Here is a 27,239-nt window from a genome sequence, read left to right as displayed (position 1 = left end):
CTCCTCTCCAACTTGCTTTCAGTCATGGTGTTCCATCACAGCAATAGAAACCCTAACTAAGACACATGGTGAATAAGACACCTTCCCACCCTACAGGAAGGGGAAAAAAATGTTTCAACCTATCTAAAAGGCAATGTGATATACAAATTAAGATAAAGTAATAGTGCACCTAGGTATTTATTCTGTAGCAGTAACCAGAGAGAAACAGGAGATTTTTTTATTATTAAAGGATGTTCTTGCAATTCTGTTTTACAGGAAAATTGGAAATTTCTAGGTCTAACAATAAAAATCTAGTTAGATATATGATAGTATATTCATGAAACAAAATTCTATGTGAGAATAGAAAACCACTTTTCCAGTGGCAAGAAAGATGTGCTCGACAGAGAAAATGTTTATGAAGCGAAATGAAGAATGTGTCCACCACAATCTGGTTTCCAGAAACAGCAAGCAGCCTGCATGGGAGGTGGGAGCAGGGCGGGCCTTCTCAGTTTGAGATTATGTGTCTCCTTCTGAGATACCAGCAAGTCTGGGCAGGCCTAAGAGTTTGTATGGGACCTTCGGGGCTTCTCTCAGTTTCCTTGGGAGAATGAAGGAGTGGACTCATCTGTATAAAAAAAAAAAATGTAACCTCATCATAAGCATTCAGGGGCTGTAGAAAACAGGTCTACAATGGAACAAAGCATTCCTAGCCAGAGTTCCATAATCCTGAGTCTAGGGATGCCCGGGCCTGCATGAGTCTTCCTCAAACTCCAGGGTCTTAGGGCCAGTCTCCAGAGACAGAGAAGTTATCTAGAAAGATAGGAATGGATCTTACCCAGAATCATTAGGACAATGGAACACATCTTTTTGTGGTGTACCTTGATAATTGTAGACAAGAGGTTTCCCACTAATTTTCTGTCTGACAGTGTCCAGCCCAGAGGACAACCTCTGAGGCTCTGATGTATCGGGACTGTTCTTGAACCTTACAAGATTCCTGGCACTAAAGATGCTGCCCTGGGCTTGGGCCTTGCCATGTGGGTAATGCCTTACACCTGTGTGATACTTTGTTAAGAGCCTCAGAACACACTGGGAGCAGGACAAGACTTTCAGGGCCCCGATGTCCTGGATGTCCTGCATTTTCGTAAGACAGCAAAACATTAGTGATACTGTTACAGTAACCTTCCACTTAACTCTAGACTGAAAAGGCATAAGGGCACATATATGTATATATGTCCAGGAAAAAAATGATGAACGAAAAGAAACTCACTGGTATGAACTCTTTATTATAGATGACTTCTTTTCCCCACTTCTCTGTGTGAATTGTGATAGCACCAATCTAATATTAGCTATTACTGCCTCTGAGATTTAGGTCTGATGGGGCACACATGGTGAGTGTTCAGTGGTATGGTTTCTATAAGCCTCCAAGTGTCGGACTACTGGGAAAATGTGAGGGGATTATATTGAAGGTGGGAGTACAAATCAGTGGTACAACTCCTGCTTATGATACAGGATGCTCTGGGTTTGATACCCAGTGCCACAAAAAAGTACATTTGACTTAATGGTTTCACCGGCATTAAAAAAAAGATTGAATATGGACAGGGAAGCTAGCTTCCTTAGTAAAGTGTTGCTGTCCAAACACGAGGACCTGAGTTTGGATACCCAGAACCCATGGTAAGAACTGGAAGCTAAGGCACACCTACAATCCCAGGGCTGGGAGACAGAGACAGGCAGATCCCAATACCTAATTGTCCAGACCGTCTAACTGAACAGGCAAGCTCCAGGTTCAACAAGAGACTCCGTCTCAAAAGAGAAGGTGGGTAATGCTCAAGGAAGACATCAGATGTTAACCTCTTGCTTGTCTATAGGTACACACACACACACACACACACACACACACACATACACGAGCATGCACACACATATGCACTTGTAAACACACATGCATACAATAAGATAGCTCCATTGAATAAGACATCTACATTCCCTTTTAGATTACATATACTATATAACTTTACTATCCTATGAAATGGTTATAGGCTCATGACTTTCGTGGAATGTGAGTATATAATAAATAACTGCTGTGAACAGGTTGTTTTGTTCACACAATTCTATTTATCTCTGGGTGAAATTCACAAAAATAGTCATGGAGACCCGTGGTTTAAGTACATTCATGTATGAGATTCAACAGCTAAAAATAGCTACAGAATTGAGATACAATGAAAGAATCTACTTAGATTGTGTTGTTTTTTTTTTATATTAATCTTTTCAGTCCTTTATAAGTATGGAAAGAAAGTATCTTTCTTTTTGCTATTAATATATTAATTTGATTTGTTTATCTGAAGCTGAAAGATGAAAATAGTAACGTTTGTGGCTGGAGAGATCGTTCAGCAATTAGGATCAAGGGCGAAGAACCCACTGGACCAGTCACAACCACCCGTAACTCCAGCCCCAGAGAAGCAGACAACCTCTTCTGGCCTCTGTGGCCCCTGGTCTCATGTGCATATGCCCGAGCACAGACAGACACAAGTATACATGATTAAAAAAATAAAAACAAAATATAAAAAAGAAAACAGTGACTTTTGCTTTTATTAAGGTACCAGATCAGCAGGCATTTAGATGTGATTACCTGTGAGAACAGCAGAGAGGGTCTCAAGAAGAGAGGCTAACTCTCAAAAGTGAGCACATTTGACAAAAGCAATTTGTAAAGGCTATCAATGACATATATGTGAATACTGTCCAAACAAAGCATTCAGGATATATAAAGGTACTCTAAGCCTTGCCCAGAAGAGTACCATATTAAAAACTTTTCCCTAGCCGAGATTTTGTTTTAAAATGTATTTATGTTATGTATATAAATATGTGCACCACATGTGTGTCTGGTGTCCACAAAAGCCAAAAAAAAAAAAAAATGGGTGTCAGATCCCCTGTAACTGGACTTATGGCTGGTTGTGAGCTGCCATGTGGGTGCTGGCTATCAAATCCCGGTCCTCTAGAAGAGCAGCTGGTGCTTTTAACCACTGAGCCATCTCTTCAGCACTACTAGTTGAGAGTTTTAACTTTTAAAATACCCATTGGTTATGGGAGTTCTTTGGCTAAGATTATTCCATTATCATTCCCAATGGTTTTTTGGTTTTGTTGTTGTTGTTGTTGTTATTTGTTTTGTTTTGTTTTGTTTTTTTGCATGTGTGCAAGTGTACATGTGTGCTTGTGCGTGTGGAGGATCTAAGTTGACAACTGGTGTCTTCTTCAATTGCTCTCCACTTTATTTATGGAGGCAGAGTCTTCTGCTGAATGGAGCTCATTCAATTCCAGCTAGTTTAACTAACCTGCTTGCTTCAAGGGTCCCTGTCTCTGCTTCCCAAAGTGGGGACTACAGATGACTGCCACACCTGTATTGCTTGTACTCAGTTCTGGGGATCTCTTATTATGTGTTGATCTTTTGAGACAGGGTCTCACTGGGTAGCCTTAGCTGGCCTACAACTCATTATATAGACTAGGTTGGCTCCTACTCATAGAGATCTGCTGCCCCTGCCTCTTGAGTACTGGGTTTAAAGACATGTGCCACCATGTCAGGCTTGGTTCTGAGGACCTCAATTTTGCCCCTCACACTTGAAGGCAAGCACTTTATCCACTAAGCCCTAGTCCCCCCCCCCATCACCACCACCCATTTTTTTCATTGACACAAAGTAATTGTATTACTAATATGAAAACCGTGTTTTAAGTTTCATTTTTCATATTTTAAAGTAGCATTAAGAGCTTCTTGATCAAAACATCTAGCATCCATGATACACACATGGATTTTTCTGCTCTAATTATTTGTGTGATAACTATATTGAAAGTTTTGAATCATTAACTTTTTTTGGAACAGACTATTTGCACAGCATTCTTTTGATATACTCATTCTCCATTTGTTAAAATTTATTTAGAAAATTTATAGCTGTATGAATTAGTGAATTTTCTCTAGACCACACTTTGACCTATTGTTCTATCTGAATTGGATGTTGGCACTAAGGCTAATTTGACTTCACAAAATTAACTGGAGATATTTTATTTTTCTCTCCTATGAATCAGCTAAGTCAAGATTAATATCATATCTGTTCTTTCAATATTAATAGTGAAGTCAATACGATCCTGACACTCCTTAAGTTTTTAATTTATTCATGTTTCCAAATGTATGTAGGGTGTTTTCTCTACACGTTTGTGTTTATTATTGGTCAGATGCTGTAGATGTATTGGTCAGAAAACCTAACAAGACATTAACCTTTAGAAACTTAATGTAATAATTGGTTTCTAGTTCCCATCACAGCTGAGATGCTCCAGCTTGTCCTATGCTATGTGTGTCTTCCAATTTTTTTACATGCAACCTCATCAAACTAGCATCTATCACCTAGATTCTCAGTTTCACGCTCTCAATCCAACATGGAGGAGAGTTTAGGTCCATAAAGAAGAAACAATGAGGAAATAAAAGAGCTCTGCCACAGTGTGAGACCTTGCCAGGAAATAATCTAGTTTCTCTAGATTATCAAATTCATTACCATGGAATTGCACACAATGGTCTTTTGCAATCAGTTTAATTTTAGTTCTGTTCCTGTCTCTGATTATATCTTCTCTGTCACTTTTAATTTTGTGTAATTCCTATTCTCTTTCTTACTTAATATGTGTTGTCTGACAGTCACCCGTTGGTCTTTGCATAAAAAAAGAAAGCTTTTGTGTTTCTTCATCATTTCAAGAACTATTGGCAACATTCTAAGTAATGAACACTTTGTACAATGAACAGAAGTTGTGCATGTGGAGCTGTCTCCTCTTTCACAACCCATTTTGTTGTTCTTACGTCACAGATGCAGTGGTTTGTAAATTACCTTTCATCATTCTTTTTACTTTTAATAAAAGCTTCTACAGCCATAAAATCTGTCACGATCTGAATATGTTCCATTGGGTTTGAATATTAATGGTCCACATTTTCCTTTCAGGATCATTTTTTAGCCTGTGGTTTTGATTTCTTCTTTGATTTAGGATTTTTTTTTTTTTAAACAGCACATTTTCATTTCCAAGAAGTTAATTTTTTAATGATTATATCCTTTTTATCTCTATGTTGAATTACTATTAGAAAATGGAGTCCATGAAGTCTTAGAATTTACTCTTTCTTTGTGGTCAAGAACATGATTGATCTTTCTAAGTGTTTCATAGGTCTAAGCAGACAATCTATGTTCTCTGATGCAAGACACTGTTTCATACAGCTTGTTGACTGTGTTATTAAAATAATCTACATCCTTACTTACAATTTATCTGCTTCATCTATCAAAATCAAGGGAAGATGTATTAAATCTTCCCACTATATCTCTCTAAAGATTGAACAGCACTTCTGAAATCTTTTCATATTTTTTATGTCTCTGTTGTTTTGTGCATAAAATTTGATGCATGAATTATGGGTGACTTTCCTGAGTCTGTGAGAACGGTATGACTAGCCATTAAATAATGCCTCCTGGTTCGTTTTAATATTTTTACCTCATTGCTTATTGATATTCAACAGCTGTATTTTATTTTGTTTGCATTTACCGATCTATCTTCACTTATAACTCCATTTTCAATATTTCTTTGCTACTTTGTTTCAGATGAGTGTTATTTTCAAATCAGTTTTGGAATATGCCGTGTTCAATTTACTGAGAAATGCTTTGCTTTATTCACTGGGTTCCGTGGTTTCTTTAGATTTCATTCTTCTGCTGCACCTATTTTCTCTCCTCACTAGTGCTGCCCGTGTCAAATTTTTCTTCATTATCTTTTCAAATTTGGTAAATGCGGAATTTCTTCTCTATTTTATATTCTGCTAACAGTTAAATCAATAGTTAAATATGTGGTGATCTATTATAATTTCAGAGTCCAAGAGAAATTCTATTGATTCCCCCTATGTGCTGCTGTGTGTTTTTTTTCTCTCTCTTGCTCCTCTCTCTTTTCTTGAGAAATGTACAAGGCTTTTATTTTTTCACACTCACATGCTCTGCTCATCCTGTCTTACAGGTTTTCGTTTTTAAGTTTGAAGAATCTCAACAGAAGGAGATTATACCTAAATGAAGCTATTGGAATATAGAAAGAGAAAGGGACTGGAATTAAGGGAGAGGGAAGGGAGGGGAGGAGAGGCTGGAGAGGGGAGAAGAGGGAAGGGTGAGTTTTAGTTAGATGCCCAAACACCCTAGGCAGTAAGTAACTGTGGACAGTCACAGAGCTTGCTTTGTTTCATTCCTGTCTTACTATTGTTGCGCACTGACTGTTTTTCTACTTTTTTTGGTGTGGGAAGGGAAATCCAGTCTCTTTCATTACATTATGGCCAGAAGTAAAAGTGTGAGTCTTTCTCCAGCTACCCTTTCCTAAAACATGGTGTGCTCTGTTAATCTATGTATGCAAGTCTATTATTACTCAGGGGTCGTTTTTTTTTTTTTTTCTTGTAATTTATTTATTTTATTTTTCTTCTAGTTTGCTTCTGTCTCCACTCCAGCAGGAGCTGCACATGTAGAATTTGTCCCTTGCTGGGTCCCTGGACCAACCATCCTCTTCTCTTTTGCTCTGTTAAATCCACCTCTTGCACTTTGCTCTGCGGTGTGACGTGGCTTCCCTGTAGAATTTCTGCACTACTAATTGGCCTTTCAGCAGTAAACATAGCCTTAGGAAAGTTGTTGACCTGATCATAGCTTTGGCCTCCATCCACACTCATGCAGGTCAGGCTGTGGGATTCAGGGGCAATGACAAACCCTCAAATGGTGTGAGACAGAGCAGAAATTTTCTTTCATGAGAAAGTAGCAACCAGCCCCTTCTGATCCATGAAGACTAAAGAGAGGCACTGGATGGCCATCATTTTGGAGGCATTAACCTCCTTCCCAAATCCCATGGTGTAAAGCATTATGACTTTAAATCCTAGACATTAGACTATCCCAGGGTCCCTCAAATTGAGTTGGGTGTTCTCATTCTGCTTCTGAAGATTTCATGGTTAATAATCCTTCACGTATTCAAAAGCTATCACAAGTCTGCTTTTTGCCATACACTATTTTAGTGACTAGGGAAAAGCTAATGAACAAAGTTCTTGCTCTATTAACATTTACAATCTCAAAGGAAAGGCAAGAAACAAGCAAATGAATGGATGTTTAGAAATGTGAAAAGCCCCAGGAGGAAAATACAGCAAGGAAAAGGGAATGGGTCTGTGGGCCTTGGGTACTACTTCATTTGAGGTATCATTAAAGCTTCCTTTATCAGTATCTGAAAGAACTGTGGGCATACAGGAATGACATAAACAGGAAAAACTTCCTACCAGGGGGAATGGCAAATTGTATACCCTGTAATGGGAACTGTGTGCCAACCAGCTGGACTGAAGCAGGAAGCAGAGTAGCTTTAGACAGAGAATGCAAGGCACATTCAACCCCAGCACACTTCAGGTTTACTGTGGAGTTCTAGACAGCCTGCCTTAACAGCCCTAAGGTATGAAACAGGCCCCCGGCACAACTGATGCCTTGTTAGAAGCACCATTCTGACCCTGAAACCCAGCACATAGGCCCCAACACCTACCAAAATGGGAACAAGGACCTAATCCACCGAAGATTTAGTCCATAATACCAGGAAAGTCCCTAAATGCTCTAAACTTTCTTTTTGGCTTCTGTCGTTTTGCTTTTTGTTAACTGTTCTTCCTAACTGAAACGTGTTCACTCAGGTGTGGTTTTTGTGTATAAATGTGTGAGGCTTAGGGCTGCATTATTTGGGAAGGCTCTCCATGCAACCACCACCAATATGAACTTCCTATTCAGCTTTCTGAGTGTCCATGTTTGTTCTCTGGTGGACTTGCCTCGCAACAGGAAGTGTCCAATCACGGACATCTTTTTTAACCACTCCCCCAGATAATTCGTGTGAAGAGTTGGAGTTTAGATGCTCTGGTGTAAAATTTTTGTGTAAAGAGTAATGCTTTGATTCTGTAGTCTGGATGAAGTAGGAAAACACTGGTGGGTTCTCAGGAAAGAATACATAAATAAGGGCAGCAGGATGGCTTAGTGAGTAAATGCTCTTGCAAGCATCAGTGTGAGTTTGTATTCCCAGCACCCATGTAACAGTAAAAGGAAAGAACTGACTCTGCAGGGTTGTCTTCTGAACTCCTCCTGTGTTCTGTGGCACGGACACATACACACACACACACACACACACACACACACACACACACACACACACCACATTAAATTTCAAAATGAGCCAGTGTTATGAGGTAAGTACCAGGAAGAAGAGGAAAAGCCCATGAAAGGACGAAAGCATCAGGGTTTTGTCTCAAGAAAAGTAGCCAGTGAAAGTTTCTCAGGTCATGTGGCAAAAATTATTGCCAGCAGCCAAAAAGTGGAAGCAGCATAAAATGCCCCCCTAAATGAATGGGCATACAAGTGTGGCCTAACACAGAAACATTCATACTATTCATTCTAAAAAGGAAGAAAATGTTGACACATGCTACAACTTGAATGCACAGTACGCTAAATCAGTGGTTCTCAACCTATTGGGTCACAACCCCCAAAGACCTTTGGAAAACACAGATATTTACATTATGATTCACAGCAGTAGCAAAATTACAGTTACAAAGTAGCAACAAAAATAATTTTATGGTTAGGGGGGTCACCACAACATGAGGAACTGTTTTAAAGGGTGGCAGCATCAGGAAGGTTGAGAGTCACTGTGCTAAATGAAACAGAAGCAGGATAAACACATGATTTCACTCACATGTGATTCCTAAAGTGGAAAGTCCTAGAGACAAAAAGTGAGCAGTATTGTGGAATTTTATTTTAAGACATGTTACATTTGTTTATGCTGTGGAACATTTGTCTAATGCTGCAAAGATGTGCTGCATTCTTTTATGGTGCATTTACTTAACTCTGTGAAGCTGTGTTACTTTGCATGTCTAAAACACCTGATAGTCTAATAAAGAGCTGAATAGCCAATAGCAAGGCAGAAGAAAGGATAGGCAGGGCTGGCAGGCAGAGAGAATAAAGAGAAGGAGAAATCTGGGAGGAAAAGAAGAAAGAGCAAGAAAAGGAAGAGGAGGACACTAGAGGCCAGCCACCCAGCCGCCCAGCCAGCCATGGAATAAGAGTGAAAGTAAGATTACAGAAGTAAGAAAAGGAAAAAGTCCAGAGGCAAAAGGTAGATGGGATAATTTAAGTTAAAAAAAAAAAAAAAAAGCTGGCTAGAAATAAGCCAAGCTAAGGCCAGGCATTCATAAGTAACAATAAGCCTTCATGTGACTTATTTGGGAACTGGGTGGAGAGCCCCCCAAAGAGTAAAGAGAAAAAAAACCAAACAAGCAAAAACAACCAACAACAGAGCAGTAGCTTCAGAAGTTGGGATCAAGAGAGATGGAATACACCTGCTTTAACAATTGCACTTTCCATTTAGAATGAAGAACACATCCGGAAACAGATGAGGGGGCAGGCTGTATTAACAGTGTGAACACTGGGACTGCAGAGATGGCTCAGAGGTTAAGAGCAGTAACTGTTCTTCCAGAGGTCCTGAGTTCAATTCCCAGCAACCACATGGTGGCTCACAACCATCTATAATGAGATCTGGTGCCCTCTTCTGGTGTGAAGGCATACATGCAGGCAGGACACTGTATACATAATAAATAAATCTTAAAAAAAAAAGTAGTGTGAACACCACTAATGCCAATGAATGGTACACAAAAAAAAATGGCTGAAACATTACTTTTATCATAAATTTACTTCTCTTTGTATCTAGGTAAATAATACATAATGCCTATTATAAATACATTCCATGTATGAATTTTAGCAAATATGGAAATTCTCTTTACTTTCTGGATTTTTTTCCTAAGAACCCAAAATTTCTTCAATAAACAGCCTTTAAAAGAGAGAGAGAGAGAGAGAGAGAGAGAGAGAGAGAGAGAGAGACAGAGACAGAGACAGAGACAGAGAGACAGAGAGAGAGAGAGAATTTACCTAAACTTTAGGTTTGGGTGGCAAAAAGTATGTTGCTGATAATAGGTTTATGTATAAAAAGCAGCTGAAGTAGTCTAAAACAGTTACCTAGAAAAAGGAAAAAACCAGAGGAAAGTAATTATTCAGTTCCATGATCATTCAAGGCTTTTTGACATTGTTTGGAGATGTCAGATCCCTGGTATGAATGTAAGGGGGCTGGGGATGGGATTGGAATGTATTTACCTGTTGGCCTGCAATCTTCACCCTTAGGTGTGTTTGCCATGAGGCCTCTACACAGTTAGTGCTAAGCCTCAACAGCACTAGGCATTCATAATTCTACAACTTGTCTGATCAGAGCTTTGTAAGGTAGGAACAGAAAACAAGGCCAACCCTCCCAATCTTCAAATGGTTCTTGTTTTTTTCTGTCATGTTTAGTAACAAGAACAAACACAATATTGTGTGCTTAAGGTGCAGTTCAATGGAACATGCCTCCATGTTTTGAAAGCAGAGCATGTCCCAACCCCAGCCCAGATGTCCTGGATCCCAGGCACCTTTGATCTCCAGCCTCATTTCCCTCCCGCCACTCTGACCATGCCACAAGCTAGGAGTGAGGAAAAGCAGCAAGAGAGAAGAGCCTGCTATAGTAGTAGCAATGTCAGAGTCTTAGCTAGTGTCACTACGGGTGCAACAAAACATCCTGACCAAAAAACAAGTGGGGAGAAAAGGTTTCATTAGATCCACACTTCACATCACTGTCAAAGGAAATCAGGACAGGAACCCAAACAGGGCAAGACTCTAGATGGCAGGAGCCAATGCAGAGGCCATGGAAGGGTGCTGCCCACTGACATGGGGACATGACTTGCTTAGTCTGCTTTCTTATGGAACCCAGGACCACCAGGACAGGGATGGCACCATCCACAACAGGCGTGGCCTTCTCCCATCAATCACTAATTAAGGAAATGTCTTACAGCTGGCTCTTATGGAGGCATTTTATCAACTGAGGTTCCCTCCTTTCAGATAACTCTAGTTTGCATGTCAAGTTGACTTAAGAACAGCTAGCACAGTCAGGAAGCCCCGCAGGGTGTGGGCAGGCTCTCTACTTACAGGCTGATCTTCAGGGCACTCTACACACTGTCTACAGACAGTCACTAGATGTAGGCAATGCCTCCAGCTATTAGGCTACAACTACTGTATCCTTTAGCACCTACACAGCAGCTGAACTCCCTTCCAAGCAGTACTTTTGAAACTGAGTCAACAGGGTTGTATGTCAGCGTCTGTCTTAGGGTTTCTATTGCTGTGAAGAGACACCATGTCTATGGCAACTATTATAAAGAAAACATTTGCCGGGAGATGGTGGCATACACATTTAATCCCAGCACTCAGGAGGCAGAGCCAGGTAGATCTCTGTGAGTTCGAGGCCAACCTGGTCTAGAGCGAGATTCAGGACAGGTGCCAAAACAACACAGAGAAACCCTGTCTCAAAAAAAAAAAAAAAAAAAGAAAGAAAGAAAGAAAGAAACAAAACATGTAACTGAGGGTGCTTGCTTACAGTTTCAGAGGTTCAGTCCATGTGCAGGCAGACACAGTGCTGGAGAGGTAGCTGAGAGTCCTACATCTTGCACACAACAGGAAATTGACTGAGACACTAGGAAGTATCCTGAACATAGGAAACCTCAAAGCCCACCTCCACAGTGACACACTTCCTCTAACAGAGCCACACCCCCTCCAACAAAGGAACACCTCCTAATAGTGCCACTCCCTATGAGATTATGGGAGCCAATTACATTCAAACTACCACAGTTTCCTTGCATATGGCCCATGGAATCTAGTAGGAAGAACCACTTCCATGTTTCTGCCCACCAAACTGAAAAAGCAGTTTATTGCTAGCACATCAAGGCCCAGAAAGATAAATAGAGAAGGGGATGATGGGTAGGTAGGTCTAAGATACAAATGACAAATACTGGCATGGACGTGAAAAAAAAAGGAACCATTACACATTGGTGTAATGAATGTAATGGTGGGAATGCAGACTTGTGAAGCTACACTGGAAATCAGTCTAATGTCGTCTTAAAACAAAAACACCTAGAAATAGAACTACCATATGAACCAGCCCTCCTGGCCATTTTCCCTAAGGTGTCTATGTTTACTATAGAGACATTTGTACACCCATGTTCATTGCTGCTCTATTCCCAATAACTAAGAAGTAAAATCAGACTAGATGTTCAACAAGTAACAAAAGGATAATGAAAATGTCATACACATACAAAATGGAATTTTATACATATATAACCAAAAAATGAAATTTGCAAGTAAATAGTTGGTACTGGAAAAAAAATACTATACTGATTGAGATAATCCAGGCCCAGAAAGATAAATATTGTATGTTCTTTCTCATGTAGACCCTATCTTTAAATCTTTAGATTGCTCGGTTTAGCTTGGAGTACCTATAGAAGCTAGGAAACAAAAAAGGGGTGATGTGGGAGATGGAAGAAATATCATAAGGAAGGTGGGATAGTAGAACTCAGATAATATGAAGGGTAAAAGGAGCATATTGAGGTTCAAATGAAGAGGGGGATGAGGAGGTAGGGCAGAAGAGCAAGGAGAGGAATAACTGACACTAATGATGTTTGAAAAGGTTGTGGAAACCTATTTTATAAGCTTCTTAAAACATATAACATTATGTATGTTATATATATATATATATGTATATATATACACATATATACATACATACACACACAACACACACACAGTATATGATAACTCAGTATATATGAGGAGTTTAAAAGGAATTACCATATACTGGGATGATTGCTCCTTTGACAATCCATAGATTGTTAAACAAAAACTCCAGTGCAAGGTGTGGTGTCCAGAGACTCCTAAAACAATAAAAGTATCATCATTATTTTGGTTGCCCATCAGAACTTGATGGTAGGACCCTATTGCTGAAGATGCCACAAAGTTTGGGCACAGAATATGGAGAAAACAAACTGGTACCAACATGGAAGCTTCCTCCCTGCTGGCTAGCTTTCATAGTACTCCAAAATGGCTACTCATCCTGCTGGGGGAGAATAGTCATCTATAGTCTTACCCAACTATGAATCCTGTGAGTTACAATAGCTATGGTCATAAGATATGCCCATGCATGCAATAGTGGTATGAATGTTACAGGAGTAACCAATTGCTCTCTGATTGAATTCAAAGCCTGCTCCATAGGAAAAAGCTGATGACTGGTACTGGAAATCTGACCAGGAATCCACGGCTAGGAAGTTCATAGGTCCTATAGGAGAACCTTGCGCTGTTATTTTGCTATGTTGACATAGCATCAAACTGCCTTCTAAATCCTTACCTCTGTACTCATAGGTTAAAATACCTCTCAGTCCCATCAGTGATGATTTGCACAGTAGACAGAGATTGATACAGAAACTCACAATTTGTCTAAGTACAAAGAACGAATGTCTGTGAAGTGCCCAGCTCCAAATGGGACATCTTGATCTATGGATTACTCAGGATCTGGGGATAATGCTACTCCTGGTGTGGAATATCTGAGGGAAAAAAAATCTTCATACACTATGCTCTTATATCTGTTAATTTTATTCTGATAAGACAAAACTCCATCAATTCAGCTACAGCTCCGTCAGGCATTTAGGGCAAGAATAAATCTAGAAACACCAAGCTCTTTATCCGTCTACTTTATTTCTCCAGGATGAAATCCTGTCTCCACAGCTTCAGTTCTGCTCTGACACTCAGTTCCTCTTTGTCCCTTCATAGTTCTGCTAATTACTAAGCTCTTATGCTTCCAGCCTCATCTTCATCCTGTTTCTTCTCCCTCCATCTCTACTTGCTCTATACTCCTGGTTAAAGAGTTCTTTCTGCCTTACCATCTACATTACCTCTGTGTTCTTCTCTTCTCCCTGGTCATGCCGTTCTGTTCTCTCTGTCTCTTCAGAAACTGCCTGTCTGTCCTTCCCCTGGTCAGTCGGTTCTCTCCTCCTCAGGAAGATTGCTCTACCTTCCACCTTGATATGTAAAAACCTCTTCTGTTCTCTGTCAGTTGCTCTAGAGAGCCACTAGGCCTCAAGGCATGAGGATGGTCTGAGCTTCATTAGCACAAGAAACAAAGCTATGTGTCTCCCACCAGCTTGTCTTTGCCTACATGACCTTATCCAAGTACTGGCTCCAGCAGGGAAATAAGTTACCTAGAAGTTCAGCAGGTCTGAGGAGCTGAACTGTTTGCCAATTGGTATGGGAAATATTTGGGCATGCAAGAATTTTATAGCAGAAGACAGCTGAAATATTAATGGCTGGATAACACCAAATATTCATAATAAATGGCTTGCCTTTTCACAGACCCTTGGCCAGTCAAAGTATAGCTTTAATACACAGCTGAATCTCTATAATATATTCTTGTGGCCTGCCGCATTGATCACCCTTCCATCACCCCCAAACCCCACCTCAAGGCTCAGGGAAAATCATGGAAGAAGGGCCAGTACAAGTGTAAGAGCAAGAGGTTGGAGGGGACCGTTAATATTCTGATCCCGCCCCTTGATGCCGCCCTATGCCCTGAAGTAAAAGCCTATTGTTAAGGGAAAACTCTGCCCCTTCCGTCTCTCTCTTCTGCTTCCCTCCCACGAGGTGCACACCCTCAAACCCCCCTCTCTCTCTTCTCTCTCCCTTCTTCTCTATCTCCCTCCTTCTGTCTCTCTGCCTCTTTATCTCTCTATTATAATAAACTTTCCATGTGGATACATTGTCTGGGTTGTGTATCACTGGCCGCCGCCGCATTGTTCCCTGCATGCTGGGGATACCCACGGGGCCCCAGCTGCAGCCTAATAATTCAGAACAAGGACGGCTACAAAATAGTATCTTCTGGACATTGCGGGGCTATTGTACTCATAAACTCATAGCAGCTATGGTTGCCTTCCCAAGATCAAACTAGTAACATTCCAGCATGGACTGGGAGGGGCTCGGGAGCCCTCCCCTCTAAGCTAAGGAGCTATTAAGAGTTGATGGCTACTGGGGGAGGGAGAGTCCGTTCTCTTCAGCGGTATGGCCCCATTTAGGTGGAGCACTCTTCTGTAGATGGCTTCCTACCCATGCACATTTGAGTAACACTCATTTGGGACTCAGTGGGACATTTTAAAATACAGAGAAGGAGGAGGAAGAGAAGGACATTAAGTTGGGAGGTGGGTAGAGGGACATCTATGAGGAGTTGTTGAGAAGAGTCAGAGTAAATATGATCAAAGGGCATTATATACAGGTATGAAGTTATGAATGAATAAATAATGAAAAATACGTGAATATGAAAGAGAAATAAAGGCGTCTATAATTAATATTCTTAAAAATCCTGGGCCTGATGTGGTGGCACACACCTTTGATCCTAGCACTTGGGAAGCAGAGGCAGGCAGATCTCTATGAGCTTAAAATCAGCCTGGTCTACATAGAAAGTCCCAGACCAGCCAGTGAGACCATAAATAAATAAATAAATAAATAAATAAATAAATAAATAAATAAACCTTGTTAACATGAATTCTTCCCATATTCAGTAGAACATTAGCATTTTATTTTTAAAGTAATTGAAACTGCTCATGCAATTTAACTCATGTTACTATCATTGCCTGCTCATACATACTTTTGTGGTTTAGTGAATGCCTAAAATTTTAGAAAAATATAGGAGAAAACTAATTATCTCATTAAAAAACAAAACAACTCCATAACTTTTTCTAGCTTAACAAATTAATCAAGATTTCTCTTGATTATATGAGTAAGAAGAAAATGTTATATTGGCACATACAAACATAAAAACATGATTAAATCTTGCTTACCTGGAATGTTTTAAGTGAACCACTTTGCTAAATTGAATTTTCAGGTTAAGCAGCAACCCCCTTCCTGTCTCAATGTTTGTTGTTAAATAACTTCCTTAAATTCTGAGCTGCCTTCAATTATTTTCGGAATTAAGACAAAATATATGTGAAATCAGATCAGTTTATATATGTTATCTTCTGCCAAAGTATGGGTTATGGGAAACAATGTTAAGAATTATAGGGAATGTCCGGTAGCCCGTGAACTGGGGGCTGCAATACACTGATCTGGGCTTGGTTGGACAGGCCCACACCACCTAAGGAAGTGAAACAGCCTGATGGAGGAAGATATTATACGTGAACAGCTAGGGCTTGTCGTGTGTGTGTGTGTGTGTGTGTGTGTGTGTGTGTGTGTGTGTGTGTGTGTGTGTGTGTGTGTGTGTGTTGGAATCCAGTTTGGAACAGGGACCTGGGTCCCACCTTCTTGGGTGGCACCTTACCAGGGAAGACTCAACTAACATACTAAATCATGGTGTGCATCTCTAGGCTTCTTTTGTGCAACTTCATATGCTGTTCAGGAATTTTAATCCTTCACTGAGAGGTTTGGGCAGAAAATACTGTAATCATCATGTGTTCTTCTGTAACATACCATGAGTAGATCAGGTGGCAGAGCTCCAGGTATGGGGACAGAGCAATACGTGAAGGCTGACAAGAATGGCAGACTATAAATTCTGAGGAAAGGCGGGCCCTGAGTCCCTGGCATGTACAGGGGAAATGACTTTGAAGAAAACGTTGCATAGGTTTAGGTTCTGACTTATGCAAGGACTTTTATGCTTGTTCCGTAATAAAAGATCTTTTGAACAGAATGAGACCATGTAAAGAGAGGTGGTGAATCTGCTGAACAGAAGCCTCCACAAGCCAGTGACTAGAGGGATTTTATATATTTTGATGTTGCCACCGAAGACACCAAAACCTTTATAAACTTAGTATATGAGTGTACGCAGTCAGCATGACAGACACAGATATGAGCAAATCCACCAGGACTGATGCTCCAAGTGGGAAGGAAGTTGTGTTAGGACTGAATGCTTGAGCTGACTCCTTTACCAGTGTCTTTAAATTCAATGGGCTCGGGGATTAGGTTTGCTTATATGTAAGGTCCTTGGAATAGTATCTGCCCTCACCAGGACCCCTTTCACTGGAGAGTGACCAACTGAATCAAGTAGGTCTTCTGTCCTAGAGACTTTAAGTAGTCAGTACTAGAGAGTCACTATTTCCTTATTTTAATTAATTGATGAATTAATTTTTCCTCTCCCCTCTCTCCCTCCTTTCTTCCCAGTCCCTCCCCCCAATCTCCTCTCTCCCACCCACCCCCATCCACTCCTCCTCCCTTCTCTTCAGAAAAGGGCAGGCCTTCCATGTGTATCAGTCAACCATGGCATATCAAGTTGCAGTAAGACTAGGCACCTCTTCTCCTATTGAGGCTGAGTGAAGCAACCCAGCGGGAGGGAAGGGTTCCAAAAGCAGGTAAAAGAATCAGAGACAGGCCTTGCTCCCATTGTTAGGAGTCCCACAAGAAGACCAAGCTACACAACTGTAACATATGTCCAGAGAGTCACTGTTAATGGAGTCAGAAATTCTCCCATTGATTTTTCTACTATGTATAGAGTTTCTATGCTTACTGAAGTATTTTCCTAATACTCTTCTACATGCTGACAGATAACCGATGGACAAAGGACTTTTTCCCTTACCCTCCTAGTACTCACATTCTGGTGGGAGATAAACAAATAAATACATACTTTATTTAAATGATTAGAAGCTACATGTCTTTTCAGTGTCAAATCTCTGGAAGAGGAATGTGTCTCATGACATCTGTCCAAGTAACAGTCATTAGAATCATTTTCCTATGGGAGCTGAGTCATAGATATTTAGAACCACAGATACAAATTATGTACACCATTGATACCAATAAGTAAAGCTTAAGTACTCTCTAAAATATCTTTAAAAGATGCCATTCTTCTCCAGCTGAAAGAAGAAAATGGTTATGTAGACTAGACAGGCTCAAAAATAGAGCAAGGCAGCACACATTTCAAACTAAAAATAAAAGGATCTCCTTTGGAGAAAGACCACAATTCAATACTTCTCATATAGATTATAAGAATGGAAGATATCTACAAGCAAATGAAGCTGTGTTACATTTTTTAAAATAGTGTATGGAAAATGCATTGACAACTGGAAGTAAATCAAAGTTAATCTCTAAATGTAAAAATGTTTTAATTGTAACTGAATGGATTTATTTTGTTTCTATTTTCCTTTTTGTGTATATGAAGGATACATGAGTTGTGGGTTTTTTTTTTAAATTAAGGACTAAGTCTGAGACAGTACTTTCAATGAGAATAAAATAAAAATTGTAAGTGATGAGAGATGCCAATTTTATTTGTCAGAGTTTTGTTTCTTGAAGGTTGTGTATAATAACAGTACGTGTTTCTACTGATAAAATCTCAGAGTTGATGAAACTCAGTAGCCAGCTATTGCCTTAAGTTCCACAAAGAAAAACAAACAAGAAACGGGAGAGAGAGGGGGATAGGTGGATTGTGCAACATGCTAGATAGTGTTCAGAGAAACTCTTTCTAGTTTTGAGCTTTGAAGGTAGAAATAGTACAGAAGTGGGCATGCTGACATGGAGGAAAGACGTTTTCTACACAGGGGGAGATTCAAAAGCAAAGGTTCATCCCAGAAAACATGGGTGGATCAAGGAATAAGAAGAACTTCCTGTAGCTGGGGTAGGGTGAGAGTGATGATGTGACACATTGCTCTGTGACACATTGCTGGGGCTACTTATTATGGAAGACCTTGGATTTTACATTTAGTGTGATGAAAAGTCATTGTATTCTTTACATTTTAAATATTTCTGTGTGTATGTGTATGGATGTACGTGCATCATGTGCATAAAGGAGCTCATGAAGGTCAGGTAAGCCATTGGATCCTCTGGAGTTATAGATGGTTATGGGCTGGTCTGGGGGTGGGGGAGGGGTAGGAACCAGTAAATTCTCTTAACTGCTGAGCCATCTCTCCAACCCATTTTTTTAAAAAAAAATATTGAATATTGCATAAAGAATAATGTAGGTGGCAATTTATGAGGCTGTTGGAATAATCCATAGCAGCTAGTATTAGAGTATTAGTATTGGTATGGTGATCAGATTTCTAATGCATTTTGAATGTAGAATTCATAGGGGTTAGTGATACTTGAGAAAAAGAAATGATGAGTCATGGCTCCAAGGTTAAGTGATGATATGTTTTACTGAAGTAGGCAAGACTCCATGAGAAGTGTTCTATGAAGCATGTTGGGGAGGTGATGAACAGATTAAAAATTTAGGCATCCAAAAGGAAAAGTAAATATCTAGTCCTGTATAAAACCTCCGATGATGGCATGAGCTTAGGCTACAGAAATTCAGCCAGATGTCATCAGAGTGTGTACAGGACCTGAAGCCACCAGACATAATGAGATCATATAAGAGTGGGCAAAGGGAGCTAGAGAGATGGCTCGGTGATTAAGAGCACTGACTGCTCTTCCAGAGGACCTGGGTTCAAATCCCAGCCCTCACATGGCTGTTTACAACTGACTTTAATTCCAGTTACTGGGGATCTGACACCTTCACACAGACTGACATACATGCAGGCAAAACACCAATGTACATAAAATAAAAACAAGTAAATCATTAAAAGAAGAGTGGGCAAAGAAGATATAAAAGAGGGAAGCAGCCAGTAATTTGGGGAGAATTCAGGAGGATTTGGATTCCAAGTAAAACCCACATTTCAAGATTACTGTAACTTTGCCAATATTGCTGAGAAATCAATTAAGATGAGATCTGAGAACTGACTTTTGACTTAAGCAGGTTGAGCATCACTGATATCTTCAACAGGAGCCATTTCAGTGGACAAGCAGAGATTCATAGAGAATGAAAGGTAAACAGGAGACTGAGGAGATAGGCAACGTTTAGAGAGAAAGATAAGCAGGCTATCTAAAAGGGGATATAAGGCCCAGAATTTTTTTTTTCCGTTCTTCATTTTAAAATGTTGGAAACTTTCTTAGCATTTAGCTGTGGTGGATGATGCATAAGAGCTAGGCATGGTGCCAGACACCTGTAATCCAGAACTCAGGAGGGAAGATCAAGATCTTGCCTACATAGAAAGTGTGAAGTTAGCCCAGAGTACATAAGACCTCTTCCAAAACATCAACAACAGCAGGAATTAGTTTAAAAGAGAGATAGTATTTTACTTACACATTGAAAAATTATATAGGAGCCTTAGAAAGTTTCTGAATATGCTCCCAAATCTATGTAATATTGGGAGACATTTCTCTCTATGGCTTTGCATATATTCAAGTAGAAATACAGATTCCTTTTATTTCCAGCTAACTTTTCATGGATGTTGACATGATTGACAGTCTTAGAAGATGAACACATCTCCCTGTGGAACAAAGGGGAAGCCTGGCCAGGATCCCTCCTCTCCTCTCCTGAGCACAACCTATGGCCTGTCAGGGATTTCTCTGGGCTCATCTGGACTTGAAGTGAAGGCAGGGACCTGACAGTGTATATGCTGACAGCCTTTGCTGTGTACTCAGTAAGGACATTCTTCATTTTTGACCCAGTAGTTGTGTATCCTCTATCAGCATTTGTGAAACTGTGGTACACTGCTGTAATAGTGTGCAAGGATGATAAGATCGTAGGCCACTTATCCATTGACACTATAGTCGATACTGTTCTTGGGTACATACAAGAGCATTTTTTTAAACATAAACACAAAGTGAAAGCATTCTGTACAGTTATTCATTTTTTAGTCACTTTCAGCAGCTACAGGAAAAGATGTAGAATATCTGACTCAATTGCTGTGGGATAATACTTTTGTGCACTGGTTTAATAAAACACTGATTGCATGAGGTGTCCCATCATAGGTGGTGGGCTCCACAAAGCCTGCTCATGCACCAAATAGATTCTGGTCCTATCACCAGGAGGCCTCCCAAGCAGATCAAGCTACACAACTGTCTCACCATGCAAAGGGCTTAGTCCAGTCCCATGTAGGCTCCACAGCCATTGATCCAACTTTCATGAGTTTCCTCTAGTTTAGGCAGGGGGAAGGGCTTGGACTTGTCACTACTGAATGTGCCACCCTATGGGAGGCGTTGCCTTCTTGTGGGTGGACATGGGGGGTAGGTTGGGAAGGGAAGGCTGAGGGGGCTGGAGGAAGGAAGAGGGGGATCTTTGATTGGTGTGTAAAACGAATGAAAATTTTTTTAATAAAAAAAAAGAAAGAAAAGAAAAAAATAAACAAAACACTGATTGGCCAGTAGCCAGGCAGGAAGTATAGGCAGGATAAGCAGACAAGGAAAATTCTGGGAAGAGGAAGGCTGAGTCAGGAGACACCAGCCTACTGTCTAGGGAGCAGCATGTAATGGCACACAGGTAAAGCCATGGTGGTGACATATAGATTAACAGAAATGGGCTGAGTTTAAGTGTAAGAGCTAGTCAGTAGTTAGCCTGAGCTAATGACCAAGCAGTTTTAATTGATATAAGCCTCTGTGTGTTTACTTGGGTCTGAGTGACTGTGGACTGGGCGGGACACAGGAAAACTTTAGCTACACTCAATTGCAAGTTGGGTCTTACTCATAGTTAGAATGTTCAAGGCAGACCCTTGCGGGCCTGAGAAACTATTGAGACAACTTTAGTTGGTGTGTTATACGGAAAAGCAGAAGAATGGCTTAACAATAAGATGTTTAATGTTGAAATGTCAAATGTCGTGTGACATAATGAACAATTGGTCTAATTTGTTGTTAATATCACCTAGAATGAGGACCAGCACTGCATTGGAGAGGAGGAAGTAAGTATGGGGTAAACCTCCCTTATATTTGGGCAAAGTCACAGATGGCTACTATTGTCTGGCAGAGTTTCTGCCTCCTCATCCACCATGTGCCTCAATAGAAATTAGAAAATTACACTGGCCATAAGACCAAGTAGGCAATCTCCACTCTTCCTCCTCTCCTCCAATTCCAATCCCTCAGTCTCATTCTCACCTGCTGCAGCCTCTCCTTTCTCTTTCCCAATTCCCAGGGTTCTGTGTAGACCCTAGTGACACACTCTGCTTTGCTCCCTCCTTTGGACCCTCTCAGCCTCTTTCCTCCCTAAACACATCCCCATTCCCCGGTGTCAAGTAGCAATACCTAGAAACGCATTTTACCTGGAACCCCCAGTGGTGACACCTGGCAGGATCGCAGAAGCATTCCCTTCCAGGCAACCCACAACCTCCACACTCTGCTTAGAACCAGAGAGGGTAAACAGTAACCAAAGTTTGAAACACCCACCCAACAAAGACAAGGCCAGATTTCAGCACCTAAAAGTACAATCAGCTCAAACCCAGATACCTAGATACCAGCATAAAAACACAATAACAGCCAGAACAGAATAGCTTCACTAGAACCCAGAACCCTACCACCGGGGGCCCTGAGAATTACAACACAGCTGAAGCACAGGACAAGGGCTTCAAAATAGCCTTTATGAATATGTTAGAGGTCCCTAAGGGATGATATGAATAAATCTATGAGTGGAAAAAAAAACAGTAACAATAGAATGAAATAAAGAAACCTGTTCAAGATATGAAAATGGAAATAGAATTAAAAAAAATCTAAACTGAGGGAACACTAAAAATAAAAAATTTAGGAAGTACAAACTCCAAAAAAAGCACAAATGCCAGCCCAGAATACTATACCCAGCAAAACTATCAATCAAAATAGATGGAGAAAGAATGATACTCCATTATAAAACAAACTTTAAGCTGCACCTATCTACAAATCCAGTCCTATAAAAGGTACTAGAAGGAAAACTTCAACCTTAAGAGGTTAACCACACCCCCGGAAACACAAGGAATAAATAATTTCAGATGAGCAAATCAAAATAGAGGGAAAAAACTCTACACCACAACAACAAAATAACATAAACCAACAAATACTACTCATTGATAACTCTCAATATCAATGGTCTCAGTTCTCCAGTGAAAAGACACAAGTTGACAGGTGGATTAAAAAATAAGATCCATCTCTCTGCTGCATCCAAGAAACACATCTTAATATCAATAATGGACATCACCTCAGGGTTGAAGGATGGAAAAAGATATTCAAGCAAATGGAAATAAGAACAAAGCTGGCGTAGCCATTTTGATATCTGACAAAATAGATTTCAAACCAAAATTAATCAGAAGAGATAGCAAGGAACTCTACTTACTCATCAAAGAAAAAAATCCACCAAGAGAATACTGCAATTCTTAACATCTATGCACCAAATATAAGGGTACCAAAACTCCTAAAATTAACAGTACTACAGCTTAAATCACATATTGACCCTCACATAATGATTAGTGAATGACTTCAATAACCCCCTCTTACCAATAAACAGGTCATTCAGACAAAAACTAAACAGAAATGCTGGAGCTAACAGACATAAAAAGAAAATTCATCTAACAGATATTTACAGAACTTTTTACCCAAACACAAAGGAATATACCTTGTTCTTAGCACCACATGGAATTTTCCAAAACTGACCACATACTAAGACATAAGGCAAGTTTTAACAGATACAAAAAAATTGAATAACTCCCTGAATCCTATCTGATCACCACAGATTAAAGCTGGACACCACCAACAACAAAAACAAGTTCAAAAACTTGTGGAAACTGAACAACTCATTATTGAATAAAAAATAGGTCAAGACAAAAACTGAGAAAGAAATGAAAGATTATTAGAACAGAATGAAAGTGAATACACAACATACTCAAGCTTACGGAACACAATGAGAGCAGTTCTAAGAGGTGAGTTCATAGCACTAAAGGCCTACATAAAAATGCCAGCGAGATCTCACATTAGTAACTTAACAGCACACCTGAAAGCTTGAGAATGAAAAGAAGAAATTACACCCAAAAGGAGTAGTAAACCTTGGTCCCTTCATCTCTAACCCCGAGTCAGCTGCACTGTTAGTACACGAGGTGGCTTTAAGGCTATAGACAGATAAAAGTGCCTAGCACAGGAGGCTCTTGACAAATAGCTACTATTGCTATCATTTACCTTACTTTACCAAAAAAAACAGACACCCTGAAAACCAGGACTCAGCGACTCCCATGGCGCAGTGCTGGCCCAGGAATACCTGGCAAACACAGGATCATTCAATGAGCTGGCAGGTCCACTTCTGAGGCTGCCATAGTTGGTGATCATTTCTTTGACCCACTCTACCCATGTGTACAAATGGAGGATACATTATCAAGAAGTATTCAAACTCAGGACTAAAATCAATAAGTAAAAATAAACAATTTTTTTTGTTTGTTTGTTTTTCAAGACAGGGTTTCTCTGTGTAGCTTTGCGCCTTTCCTGGATCTTGCTCTGTAGACCAGGCTGGCCTCAAAGTCACAAAGATCCTCATGCCTCTGCCTCCCCAAGTGCTGGGATTAAAGGCGTGCGCCACCACCACCCGGCAACAAATTTTTAAAAATACAAATATTCAAAGTAACAAAGAGTCGGTCCTTTGAGAAGATGATTGACAAACTCTTAGCTAAATTAACTAAAAGAGATGGAGAGAGAAGAACCAAATTAAGAAATTAGAGACAAAAGGGGCATATAACAATAGATATCAAGGAAATACAGAGAACCATAAGGACATACTTTAAAAACCTGCATTCCCCCAAATTGGAAAATCTGAAAAAAAGAGATATTCTTGATACAAACCACCAACCAATGTCAAATCAAGATCAGATAAGCAATTTAAACAGACCTATAAGCCCTAGTAAAATAGAAGCAGTAATTAAAAATCTCCCAACAACAACAAAAAGCCTAGAGAGAGATGTTTTAACATAGAATTTTACCAGATTTACAAAGAATTGACACCAATACTCCTCAAATTATTCCACAAAATAGAATCAGAAGGAACAATGCCCAATTAATTTTTAAGTTTTATAAGACCATCGTTACCCTGACAACAAAACCACATAAAGACCCAACAAAGAAAGAGAATTATAGACCAATTTCCCTTATGAACATAGATGCAAAAATTCTCAATGAAATACTTAGAAAGCAAACCCAATAACACATCAAAAAGATCATCCACCATGATCAAGTAGGCTTCAGCCCAGAGATGGCAAGAATGTTTAAACATACATAAGTCAATAAATGTTATCTACCATATAAACAGAATGAATGATAAAACCCACATAATCATTTCATCAGATGCAGAAAAGGCCTTTGATAAAAGTCAGTACTCTTCATGATAAAAGTCCCGGAGAAACTAGAGATACAAGGGACATACCTCAAAATAATCAGGCAATTTACAGGAAGCCTACAGCCAACATCCACCTAAATGGAGAGAAACTCAAACAATATTCACTAAAATCATGACAAGACAAGGTTGTCCACTCTCTCCATACCTATTTCATATAGTACTTGAAGTCTTGCCTAGAGCAATAAGATAACTGAAGGAGATAAAGGAAATACAGATAGGAAGGGAAGAAGTCAAAGTATCTTTAATTTCAGAGGATATGATTGTATAAGTAGGTGACCCTAAAGATTCCTCCAGGAAACTCCTACAGCTGATAAAAACACTTTCAGCATAGTAGCAGGATACAAAATTAACAAACAAAAAATCAGTAACTTTCCTATATACAAATGATAAGCAGACTGAGAAAAAAATCAGGGAAACTATATCTTTCTCAGTAGCCTCAAAAAAAATATCTTGGGGGTAATTCTAACCAACACATGAAAGATGTGAATTATAAAAACTTTAAGCCATTGAAGTAGAAATTGAAGAAGATATCAGGAGATGGAAAGATCTCTTATACTCATGGATCAGTAGGATCAATATAGCAAAAATGGTCATCTTATAAAAAACAGTATACAGAGTCAATGCAATTCCAGTAAAATTTCCAACATGATTCATCATAGAAATTGGAAGGACAATTTTCAGCTTTACATGGGAACACACACACACACACATGCACACACACACACACACACACGCACACACACACACACACACACACACACACACACACACACACACAAAAGCAGGATAACTCAATTCTTAATAATAAAAGAACTGCTGGAGGTATCACCATCTCAGACCTACACAGAGCTGTAGTAATAAAAACTGTATGATCTTGGCACAAAAACAGATATATTGATCAATGGAATAGAACTAAAACCCAGAAATAAGTCTACACACCTATGAACACCTGTTTTTCAATAAAGAAATTATAAATACACACTGGAAAAAAGACAGCAACTTCAATAAATGGTGCTAAGCAAACTGTCTGCATGTAGAAGGGAAAACAGATCCATACTTATCATCCTGAACAAAACAACTCCAAATGTATCAAAGACCTCAACAGAAGGGAGGTACACTGGATCTAATGGAAGAGAAAGCGGAAAATATTCTTAAACTCATGGGCACAGGAAAAGACTTCTGAATAGAACACCTTTAGTACAGGCACTAAGATCAACAGTTAATAAATGGGACCCCATGACACTGGAAAACTTCTGTACATCAAAAGGACACCATCATTTGGACAAAGTAGCAAACTACAGAATGGGAAAAGATTTGTACCAACTACACATCCACTAGATGGCTAATATTCGAAATAAATAAAGAACTCAAAAAATTGGACATCGAGGAAACAACCCAATTGAAAAAATGGAATACAGATCTAAACAAAGAATTCTCAAAAGAAAAACACAAATGGCTGAGAAGCATTTAAACAAATGTTCAACATCCTTAGTCATCCAGGAGATGCAAATCAAAACTACTTTGAGATTTCATCTTATACCAGTCACAGTGGCCAAGATCAATAAAACAAATGACAACTCATGCTGGTGAGGGTGTGGAGCAAGGGGAACACTCATCCATTGCTGGTGGGAGTGCAAACTTGTATAGCCACTATGAAAATCAGTGTGGCTGTGGCAGTTCCTCAGGATGCTGGGAATCAATCTACATCAAGAAGCAGCTGAACTACTCTTGGGCATATATCCAAGGGATGCTTCATTCGACTACAGAGACACTTGTTCAACCATCTTCATTGCCGTCCCATTCATAATAGCCTGAAATTTGAAAGAGCATTGATATCTGTCAGTACATGAATGGATAAAGAAAATGTGGTACATTTACAGTACTAGTCAGATATTAAAAAAAATGAAATCATGAAATTCACAGGTAAATGGCTGGAGCTGGAAAAAAAATCATCTTGAGTGAGGTAAACCAGACCTAGAAAGACAAATATGGTATGCATTAGTAAGGCCCTATTACTGAAGAGAATACCTACACAACTTTCTGAATGCACAGAAGTTGAGCTGGCACCTACATAGAGCCTTCATCCCTATAGACCAGTGTTTCTGATACTGGAAGTTACTCTGCATGCTACCAAAGAAGAAAGGTAAATGCCAATCTAGCTACAAACCCTTAGATCTAGAGTGGTGACCTGCCTTCAATGTTTG

This window comes from Peromyscus californicus, unplaced genomic scaffold, assembly GCF_007827085.1.
Source record: "Peromyscus californicus insignis strain IS unplaced genomic scaffold, ASM782708v3 Scaffold_22__1_contigs__length_63687245, whole genome shotgun sequence".
In the NCBI taxonomy this organism is placed as follows: domain Eukaryota; kingdom Metazoa; phylum Chordata; class Mammalia; order Rodentia; family Cricetidae; genus Peromyscus; species Peromyscus californicus.
The sequence above is the reverse complement of the archived record's forward strand: the minus strand, read 5'-3'. Positions refer to the sequence as shown.